At 36.5% G+C, this 11,251-nt stretch overlaps 1 protein-coding gene across 2 annotated transcripts in view; it reads right to left on the reverse strand.

Moving 5' to 3' along the window:
- tpst1 (tyrosylprotein sulfotransferase 1) overlaps window positions 1-10,205 on the reverse strand; it is a 55,371-nt gene extending 45,166 nt beyond the window's left edge. The window contains exon 1 of one of the 2 annotated variants that reach the window (XM_016452898.1): window positions 9,905-10,205. The gene's annotated coding sequence lies outside the window, so the exon portion shown is untranslated. The remainder of the gene's footprint in view (window positions 1-9,904) is intronic. The other variant, XM_016452899.1, reaches the window with a different exon arrangement.
- Window positions 10,206-11,251: the final 1,046 nt, after the last annotated feature.

Raw genomic sequence — 11,251 nt, forward strand, 5'->3', positions numbered from 1 at the left:
GTTGAATCCATGCTTGAAAAGCTCCTGTCTCAACATCTCCACAGGCCTGTTCCTTTGAGGCTGTTGTTCTGTCCCATATCAATGCTGCTGTTCCATTCAAAATAATCTTGATTGCTCACCTGAATGATCTCAAACTAAAATCTGAAAAATGTTTGGACTTTTACAGTAAATAACAGAAGTTGTCCCAGAAAGACTAAACATTTGTACTATGAACAATCATAGTACAACACTTTTTAAGTGTTTTGAAATAGTAACTCCCCTCTAAAGGAGAGGCCATGATTTTTTACATGGTCAATTAGGGTAATTCTGATTTCATCTGAAATTCATCTGCACCTTCTACCTCTCCTTCCACCCTGTTACCCACTTCCTCTCTGTCCATGTCTTCTTACAGTTTCTGCTCTTGCTCTTTCCACTACACCAATACCCTCCTCCCTACTTATCTCTTCTCCCTTTCCTTCTCCTCTACTCTTTTCTCACATCTTCCTCTCTGCTCATCTCTTTCTACCTGTTACACTCGTTATCTTCTCTTTCATTACACCCCTTTCTCTACCCACTCCACCACCTAACAGACTTACACCTCTTTCTTTACCCCCCCCCTTTTATTTTTACTATATTTTATTATTATTATTATTATTTGCATATTTGTTCTTGCTTTTTGTATACTTCCCCTTTTATTATTACTCTAAAACAATTGTGCCAAATGTGTAAACGATTAGAAAAACTGCATTTGCTGTGTTGAGTGTATAATTAACCGAGCAGTTATCAGTTTAGGGCCAATTGAAAATATACTATCTTCATTTGATCGAATGTCAAATTACAGAGTTTTGTTTGTTGTGTTTGGACAAATGGTTCATAAATGTTTGTGATTTGTGTAAACCCTTTTTTCAGCTATTTTAAAGTATTGGTTGGTTGTAATAACTATTGTGAAAACATTAGAGAGTTTTGTGCACATTGTTTTGAGAAAATTATTTGCATGATTTGTAATTTGCATGAAATGAATGAAAATGTTCAATCTGTTTAGGAAAATTACAAAGTATTCATATTACTGTGTTAACTGTTTTGAGAACAGTGACCTGAGTTTGGAAAAATGTGTCAAATCGATTGAGAAAAACTGTAATAATACAACATTTTAATTATTGTTCTTGTGGTCCCAAAATAAAAAGAGTGTTTGAGTGATTATTGTTCACTAAGTTGATAGATTCAGGGAGGAGTTCATATGTACCGAAAGACGAGGCAATTTTTGAGCAAGCTGATTTTAGAAAATAAACTCTCACCAGTTTAATTTGTTCAACAAAGAGCCATTCACACAGAACGTATTTTTGCATTAAAAAACCCAAGACATAAGGCATCAAATGAAAAACAAAAATGCAAATGCTAGAGATTCATTTTTTTGAAGTTAAACTTTTTTTAACTTGAGCATCACATTTTTAGAACAATAGAAATGCAGCATAGTGTAATGTAGGGGTGGGCAATCTGACGATTTTATATAGTGATCAATCTTGAAGACATCTAGAATATGTTCTCGTAATAATGTTAAAACTACAGCAATGACTGCCTACTAGATGACTATGACCGGTCAAATTATATCACGCGTCTCTTATGTGTCTTTCATGCGCTGTGACATATTTGGAAACAGTTAAATGCAAGCCAACAGTAGTTCGATTCATTAAATTTTAATTTCAGTTACGATTTTAATAAAATGATTGAGCCGCTTGCCGTTCCCTTCATTTATAGCGGTGTGCTTTTGGCTGTCCTTAATGCCCAAATCAAATCATGCAACATGGCTGTCATAAAGGGCAGTTTACTGCGGGACATGCCATATTTTAAAAGAGTTATTAAAAGCATGTTAACTGCGAAAGAGCCTGTTCCTCAGGAGCTAAACACTAACAAATTGTACTTGTTGCACACATAAATGGCCAAATATATACAAAAAATATGTCAAAAAATTTATTTCTTGCGGAGTATTTACGTAAAGACAGTCAGTTATGTCTTAAATGAACATAAACAATTGGGAGAGAAATCGGATGTGTCAGTATATTAGATCTGTGCATTTTGTATTAAAGAGACAGCAGCCTAATAAACCTGCTGCTGTCAGTGTCATTAATGTTAATCAAACAACAAAAGAGAGAAAATCACTCACTGCTCTTGACTGAATCACTAACTTCAATAAGAATCAATATATATTTAATTCATACAATGATGCAGTGTTTTAAAAACTCAGGTTTTAATGACCATTTTGACAACTGATTGTTTAATGCAATACTGTGATTTTTTAAACTACAGTATGTAAATAGGTAAGTCATAGGCTTGTTCCAGTCTGGATATTCTCAATAGTAGGCATATGACGGTATGAAATTTTCATGTTGCGATTAATTGCTAATGCTTTTATCACTGTATACGGTATTATCACGGTATTGACATTTCGTTGCAAAAAATGTGTTGTCATAAACTATAACAGGTTTAATAACTTTTTTTCTTATAACAAAAAGAACTGAACATTTACATACAATAAAGTAATACACAAAACATGTATAAAGTAAAATAATTTCACACAGATTAAAGTGCAAAAGAATTATAAAGACCAATAAGTAACACTTTACAATATGATCTCATTAGTTAACAGTTAACAATTAATAATGAGCAACAGCTACATTTGCTACTGAAGTTATTAAACTTTGTTAAAAAAATACAACTGTTAGTTCATTAAATAACACAGTTGCAACTTTTGATTTTAATAAATTAAACCTTGTGGCTCGTGACGATACACTGAGGTCTTAAGACACGAAATGATCGGTCTGTGCAAAGAAACTGAACATTATTTATATAATTTTTTTTACCTCTGATCCACCGCAATGTCCAACTGTCCTGAGCGCGTCCACAACATCTGGGTCGTGACTTCAAATAAATACGGCTGGGCAGAAAATTCCACGTTGTCTGATGACATATCAAAATATTCTTCTATTGTGATGACCTGTACTTCTAAATATCTTTTGATCATCGCAGTGGCAGTGAACGCATCTGCAATCTCTCTGCACTGTGTAAATAATGAGTGACGTATACGCGCGACAGATCGCTTCCGCAAATGCATCTACTATCATAGATATGTATAGATTCCTTATTCGACCGCTCCAGATATGTTGACGCGTCCGCCATTTTGGAACGTATCGTGGCCCATAGAAACAGTCACTAATGAGGCATCTACTTATATATATCTATGTCTACTATGCCAGAGCACGTACACGCGTCACGCGCCGGATGTTGTGAACGCGCTCAGACATTGCGGTGGATCAGAGGTAAATAATGATACCAATACTGTTCAATTTCTTGCACAGACCGATCGTTTCGTGTCTTAAGACCTCAATGTATCGTCACGAGCCGCAGGGTTTAATTTGGTTTTGTCTGTGAATGTTTTTGTGTTCTACTGAAGAAACAAAGTCACCTACATCTTGGATGCCCTGGGGGTAAGCAGATAAACATCTAATTTTCATTTTTGGGTGAACTATCCCTTTAAATACGTTTTTAGAAAGTAGTGCAGCTGCTTTGTTTATGGGGTTTCCGGGGTAAAGGCTGCATTTCTGCTGTTCAGTGCCATCTGCTGTCGGAGAGTGAATGTGCGCTTTCTCTCATGCGCTCCACCATGCGCTTCTCATCCATACTTGTTTACATCAGAGTGCGCACACGTCTTTGACGCAGCATGCAGTGGTGTTGTGCATTGTGACTAGTTGATGGGGAACATATTCTTAAAATGCATTCAAAAAATCGGAATAATTTGTAATAAATAATTATTCACGGTATTTTGAAGTGCCCACGATAACAATATCATGCATATTCATTACCGTGATATATCGCATTACCGAATACCAGCACATAGGCTATACTCAATAGTTACAAAATTCGGAAGATTGCGATTCAGATCGTGGACCGTGATTTTGCATTATAAGATTGTGATGTGATATTTTGGGAAGATCGCCCACCCCTGGTGTATTGCTATAGAGATATATAAACTTCTTTTAACTTGAGAGCCTCATTTTTAGAATGTACAGGTGCATCTCAATAAATTAGAATGTCGTGGAAAAGTTTATTTATTTCAGTAATTCAACTCAAATTGTGAAACTAATGTATTAAATAAATTAAATGCACACAGATTAACTTTTCCACGACATTCTAATTTATTGAGATGCACCTGTAGAGTCATTCGCAAGATGCTGCAAAAGTGCCAAAGCGCACAGTCAAAAACAGCAATCTAGAAAAAGCAGTGCAGTGGATTGAAAAAACATGAGAAACAGCATCGTAAAAGATTTTGGACGTCAGAACTCTAAATTTTATGCTGACTTGCAGCACTGAAACTTTTTAATTGGTTCAACTGAACCTAACCCTAACCCTAAAGTTTCTATCATTTAATTCAGCCAAATGAAAGTCAACATTGTATTCTGTGGTGTACGAACAAATCATTTGTCATTTTATTTGAAAGTAATTCAACAACATTTCCACAACAGTGTCATTTCTACAACATCACAAATGACACATTGTGTTCAGCAGCAATCTGCGATGGAAATGATGATGAGGGAAATTAAATTTGAATTAAGCTAACAATTCACATGTCCTAAATACATGACATGATGCAAAATAATTTATCCATACTTCATGTCTCATATTTCACCTCAACTTCTTCACTCACACTGCTTTTCTCCTCTGTAACCAGGCATACCAACTTAACCGTTAACGTTAACCATATTTCAAATTCTTAAAGGGGTCATATGATGTTGCTAAAAAGAACATTATTTTATGTATTTGGTGTAATGAAATGTGTTTATGCCTTACAGGCTACGAGTCAGCATTATCTGTCAGAACACCGGCATTGTAGTCTACTCTCCCAGGATCAGGAAACAGTCCTCCATAAAATGCGCTGCACACATCTGAATATTTGGGTTGAACTGTTCTGGAACAGATTTCCACTGATTTCTAGTCGTGTCCTCTTTTGGAAGGCCAAACAAAGTATTTTCGCTTTCGCAATGAAACACACAGCGTCTTCACAACATGGCGGCGGCGGTGGCAGCAACAATAAAGTTACACCTTCTTTCTTTGCATGAACATTTGGGCGGCGTTATGCAAATCTTGACGTAGACATGTGGGGACGTGTTTAAACGAGGCGCTTTAGGAGGGTGTGGACCAGTCTTAACTTTTATAAAGAATATCTCTTTGGGTTTGAGACTTTAGTCTTTGCAACTTTAGGGATCTTATCTATTCACGAACAGCTTGTAACACTCCATAGACAAAGGAAAACTAGAAATTGCATCATATGACCCCTTTAACGGCATTCATCATCTATAAACCGCTGACTGTCTTTCCTTCTGTATCACTCACATAAATAAAACTGCTGTGACTAGTAAACACCAAATTCCATGTTGATGTTATTGGTGACGTCTATATTACAGTGTTAATCATACACTCAGATAAACGTCAGAGTTGAACCATGACATCCTATGAACATCAGCCGCCTCTGATAAGTGCGAGGAACTTAAAGATCTCTTTCAAGGTCTGTGCAAAGTTACTTTGATGGAGAGGAGCCTTGCTCGTGATGGATTTCTTGGCCGCAGGCTGTTAGTGCTGACAGATGGTAAACAGGAATTCCACACCCAGAATCCTCAGTGTAATGTATGAGGCTCTCCACAGGAGGAAGCGCTGTTGTTCAGGAACATCTTCCCTGAAATGTTTCACACGATGAGTCACAATTTCATCCTCTTCCCTGTCTGCTTTAAGTTCAAGCTCACTTCTAAAACGTTCATATGCTAGAAACCCACTCCAGTTTATTCCACAGAGGAGAAACAAATCTCAGTTGTGGCAGACACACAAGCTGAGTGGGATGTTCAGACTAGTAAAGCTAATGAGAAGGCTACATTACTGATCAGAAAGAAAAGACTGAACAAATGGAAGGCATGGATGTTTACTCATGTCATTAACAGACATTTAAAAGCCAGCATCATCTGGATGTAAATCACTCCACTCCAGTGAGGACCAGCCTCTTAGTTGATTTACTATTGTGGTTAAGCGATGTTTGGTCTCGCGTTTCACATTCATGAAAGAGAAATCAAGAAGGTGTTAGTATTAAATTAATAGAGCTTCCACACTTCTGTTACGGATATCCTCCACTGGATTTGACATTGATCTGTTTGGGAATCCTCCACAGGCCTGTGCTGAAACCAGACCACAGAATCACTTAATAAGAAGAGCCCGAGAAGCGTTTCTTTAACAAGACATCAAGGGTTTCTCGCTCTTCTTTAACAAAAAATGAAGGGGGGTTGCATTTTCTGGAATGAAGAAGGCATCGTTACTTTTGGTTGCCTCTTGTCTTGGTTTCTTCTTATTGACACACCTGCTCATCTGAGTTCTTCCAAAAACAGAAAAAAATGTATCATGGCTTCCACAAAAAATATTAAACAGCACAATTGTTTTCAACATTGATAAAAACAAATCAGAATATTAGAATAATTTCTAAAGGATCGTGTGACACTGAAGACACTGCTGAAATTTCATCTTTGCCATCACAGGAATAAATAAAACATATATATAAAAACATAAAACAGATAGGCTATTTTAAATTGTAATAATGATTCACAACTGTTTTACTATATGTTTGATCAAATAAATGTAGCTTTGGTGAACATAAGAAACTTATGAAAACCTGACCACAAACTTTTGAACCTTAGTGTATATCACTTACCAGCCATATTAGAGGTTAATTTAAATGTAATTAATTTAATTTATTCATTTTTATTCAATTGTAAGCTTTTAGTATTTTATTTTTATTTTATTTATCATTTTAATGTTTATCATTTTCATCCATAACATGAACATAATTACAAGCTTATCGGTATTGCCCACAATTTTAATATCAGTGCATCCCTATTTTTTCCCCACTTAAAATCACCATGATTTTAAGTTTCTTAGACTAAAGACTGTGGTAACACAAAAAAAGAAAGTCTAACAATTCAGACATGGGAAAAGATCAAACTCAGTAATCTTTTCTTTCATACAACACTGATCCTTCCTAAGGAGGTTCAATCTGGACCACTTGAACAAAACCATTCAGAAAAGATACCTCAGAAAATGAAATCCAGCACCGGTGAATGAGCAACAGACAAAATGAGCAGGATACTTTTCATTTTCGATAAGGGCTTCTATTCAAAGGGCGAGGAGAGAATGGGAACATTTGATATAGAAAGCGCTTCGTGAGCAGAACCATGCAATCATTCCTGAATTTGACAGCCGTGTGTTGACGGCATTTCTAAACGATTACAAAAGACACAAAAGGAGTGCTCAGGTCACGTGTCAAACATTCCTTAACAATCACGCACATGCACCCACTATCTACCCATCTCACCTGTCAAAGCTTAATGCAACCGTTACAGTTGCACTGAGAAAAGCTTTTAGGTAACCTTAATAAATAGAGTTAGGGTTGCACAGTGTATCTGTACCATATTAGGGTTTTTTAATGTATCGGCTGGTATTATAATTTTGATTACTTTTCCCTCACTTAAAGGGATAGTTCACCTAAAAATGATAGTTTCTGGTCCCCACTGACTTCCATAGTATTTTATCCATATTATGGAAGTCAATGGGAACCAGCAACTGTTTGGCTATCCATATTCTTCAAAATATCTTTGAAAGAAACTCAGATTTGGAACAACTTGAGGGTGAGTAAATGAGTCAATAATCAGTAATTTCATTTTTGAGTGAACTATCACTTTAAAGCTAATCTTTAAAAACACTAATAATTTAATAACACTGAAAAAATTTATTTAAATATGTCTTACAATAAGTTAATATTGTTGTGATGCCTAGTATTTAAATGTAATTTTAAATGCAATTTATTTGCTATTATTTTTGGTTGCACAAAACAATATAGAATTTTAATATCATCTGTAACATCAAATTATATCAGAATTTTCATGGTGCATCCCTAAAATATAGCAATGTCAAAAATGTTTTGCTTAAACAGTAATCATCTGATGGCCATTGGCTAAACCTGAATCTTCACTCGAGGCTGAAACAGATACTGGGATAAAGAGTGGCATTAAGGCACTCGCTAATCTGTGACGGTCTTATTTCTTGCGACCTCCAACCCCAAGGCTTGCTGTAGAAAGCCTTTTAAGATCGCATTACTTCATATTAGTACATCCACATTTTGACAGCGATTTTCTACATTTTGAGAGAGGCTTTTAGGTTCTTGAATGAACTTAAATGAATCGTGCGATACTGAACACATTTTGCAGCACATTTAAAATGATCTATGACAATGTGGACTTGAGAACCAAAGGGCCTAATCTAATATTCAGATGCACCGACTAGAGTGTTTCATCTAAGATGCCCAAAGTGCGGTGTTGCAGTGCTAAAACTGATTTGAAGTGGCAATTCAATCAGCTCACAAGTATAAAACCTCCAGAGTAATTTCTCCGTAGTTCACATTTGGTACAAATGATAGTGCTTGAGCATCAGAATTGGCTGACAATCTCGGAGTTAAAAACATCTCAATCCCCACTGCCTTCTAGTGGCTGGGTCAAAACTATCTCCACTATTGGAAGAATCCAGAGTGATCATGCAAAGAACCACACAAATGAATCAGGGTTAAAAACATGACATTGGAGGCAGTGAATGCTTGTTTTAGCCTCTAAAGAAGAGACACAACACCATAGGAAGGTCTTTGTTGAAAGTCCATATTTCAGGTCTCTGTACACAATCATGATTGCGCAAAATGCAAGGACAGATCAATATGCAAGTGTTGCGCTTGTGAGACGAAACCACAAGAGAAGTTAGTGTTACAGCAGAAGTGTTAACAAAAAGGACTGTCCATCAAATAGATTTTCAGTTTAAGCAGACACAGTAGTATGACAGTAATCTAATGCTCTGAAATTTGTAATTCTTAATAACTTAATAAATTCAAAATGAAGCTAAATATACCAATGAAATAAATAAATACATAAATATAAAAAATTAATAAAATATAAATATATGAAAAAATAAATAAATTAAAATAAATCTTAAAATAAAATAAATATAGTTTAATTAATTTTACCAGAAATGTTAACTTTTCAAAAGTCTAGGAGACTAGTAAACTTCAGGGGTCAGCCAAAACCCCAAGGAACCATCAAGAATATGTATTCACACACACACATTTCTGTGCCATACATCACATTTAACAGTCTGTACATCTGTCTCTCTCTCAAATCAGACAAGAAAATCAGTCAGCGGTCATTCTCATTGGACTAATGCTTGGCCAAAGCACAACCTCATTTCAGTGAAAGGTATTTCTATTGTCCAAAATAATCTTTTGAATCTCAAGGGGCTGTCTGACCATAAATTATGAACTTGGCTGAAGTGACTGCCAGGCCATGGGGCTACAGACAGGCTCTGTTCGCAAAAACCTAAACAGAATCACTTGTCAATCATCAAATTTAGTTCTGCCATGAATAATTCTAATTTTGACACAATTAATAACAAATTATTCCTGTTTATATAATCAGGACGAATAGTAGTGCTTAAAATAAAACGATTATAAAGGTCGTCTCTAACTCTATATTTCTATCTTTATCTTATTTGACATGCACACATCAGGGTTTGACAGACAAAGCAGATTGATGTCTCACTGACAGCTCGGCTGTCGTTCTATACTGTTCAATTCAAACGTTGGCACGTGCAAAGTCCGCATCATTTTTCCCCAGGCAAAACATACGAGGCGTAAGACCGGTTTTTTAAACACTCAAAAACTTAAGGTGGACTAAAACAAGTAAAAGGGTTGTTTTGGTTCTCGCCGAAGGAAAGTAGATTGAGATGCGGTTATAACGGACGGTAATGCAAATACATTGTAACGCTGCAACACTTTTGGATTATGTGTAAAGAAACGCACCTGGTTTGGTAGATCCGTCACGACAGACGATGAGTGGGTTACACAAGAACTCTTTGTAGTCGAGGACCAACGCACAGTCGTGCCATTCGCTTAAGCCGTTCCATTCAACGCTTTAAAATGCGACACTCTGAACGTCTCGACGCTGCGCTCACCACAACTGTATCACATCGAAGCGCGTCACCTTCACTAGGTTGCCAGATGCCAGTTATTTCGCCTCAACTTTATATAGAGGTTTTTCTTAGTGCACTGTCTCAAACAAGTACGACCTGATTTTGGTGGATTGTAAAGTTGCGCAATCGCATTAGACGATTATTTTAAATATATATATTTTTAAATATAAGTAACTTATCTGAAATCTCCTCTGACCGAATCATAAACAACCGTCTGCCGTGTGAAGCTTTTATCTCACTCAGGCAACACGATTACTCATTCACTGTCTGAAGAAAAATTTTAATAGCAACACTCCGATTGGTCCAGAGGCTATTTGACGTCTTTGTTTCGACGTATGCTATTGGTTAAAACGCGCAGTTGGCTTTAACCCCGCCCTCTTTGGTTGTGTTTTGCAAGAGAGCACCGTGGTCTTACAGGGTTCTTAAAGGGAAAGCGCATCCTACTGTTGGCTGAGAAATTGTGCTGAGAAACTATGACTGCGGCTGACTACTTCATTTTACTTTTTTTCTGGAACAAATATCGCTGATATGAACAAAGTAAAATATTTAACAACTGAAATTATTTGTAGTTATATTAATAAGGGCATAATAAAAAAAAAAACGTTTTATTTTAGAATCAAATTTATGAAATGTTCAGTATTTTCACATTTTTCGAATACTTGTTTGAACTGAATGTTAGAACCTTGACTCATGGATGCATTTTATCTGATTAATTAAAGTTTATTATTAACTATGCTCTCCCTGAGCGCATGACATCAACTGTGATTTACTATTTCTGAGCTAGTTTCAAGGAAGTCCGGCTTCAAGTGACATTTTGTTCCAATGTTTCGTTCAGACATCCCGAGTTGGAACGCATGCACCATTACTGGCAAAATAATCCTCATGCAGAATAAGTTGAATTTGACAGCCATTACTGCACTAATGGCGCTTTTCCACTGCGTGGTACGACTCGGCTCGGTACGGCTCAGTACGGTACGGCACGGCTCGGTTCGGCTCGGTTTGCATTTCGACTGCAGTTTAGTATCGCTTTAGAGTGGGCGGGATTATTCACATGTCATTATAGTTGCGCCGCCTCTACTGCCGCGACTCCTAAAAAACTTTTTCATTCCGCGTCTCTCAGCCCATGTTTCATGTTTCTTGCTTCTTGCTAATGCTGTGGTCAAACGCACTGGAGATG

This window comes from Sinocyclocheilus anshuiensis, unplaced genomic scaffold (genome assembly GCF_001515605.1).
Source record: "Sinocyclocheilus anshuiensis isolate Anshui unplaced genomic scaffold, SAMN03320099.WGS_v1.1 scaffold1144, whole genome shotgun sequence".
Taxonomy (NCBI): domain Eukaryota; kingdom Metazoa; phylum Chordata; class Actinopteri; order Cypriniformes; family Cyprinidae; genus Sinocyclocheilus; species Sinocyclocheilus anshuiensis.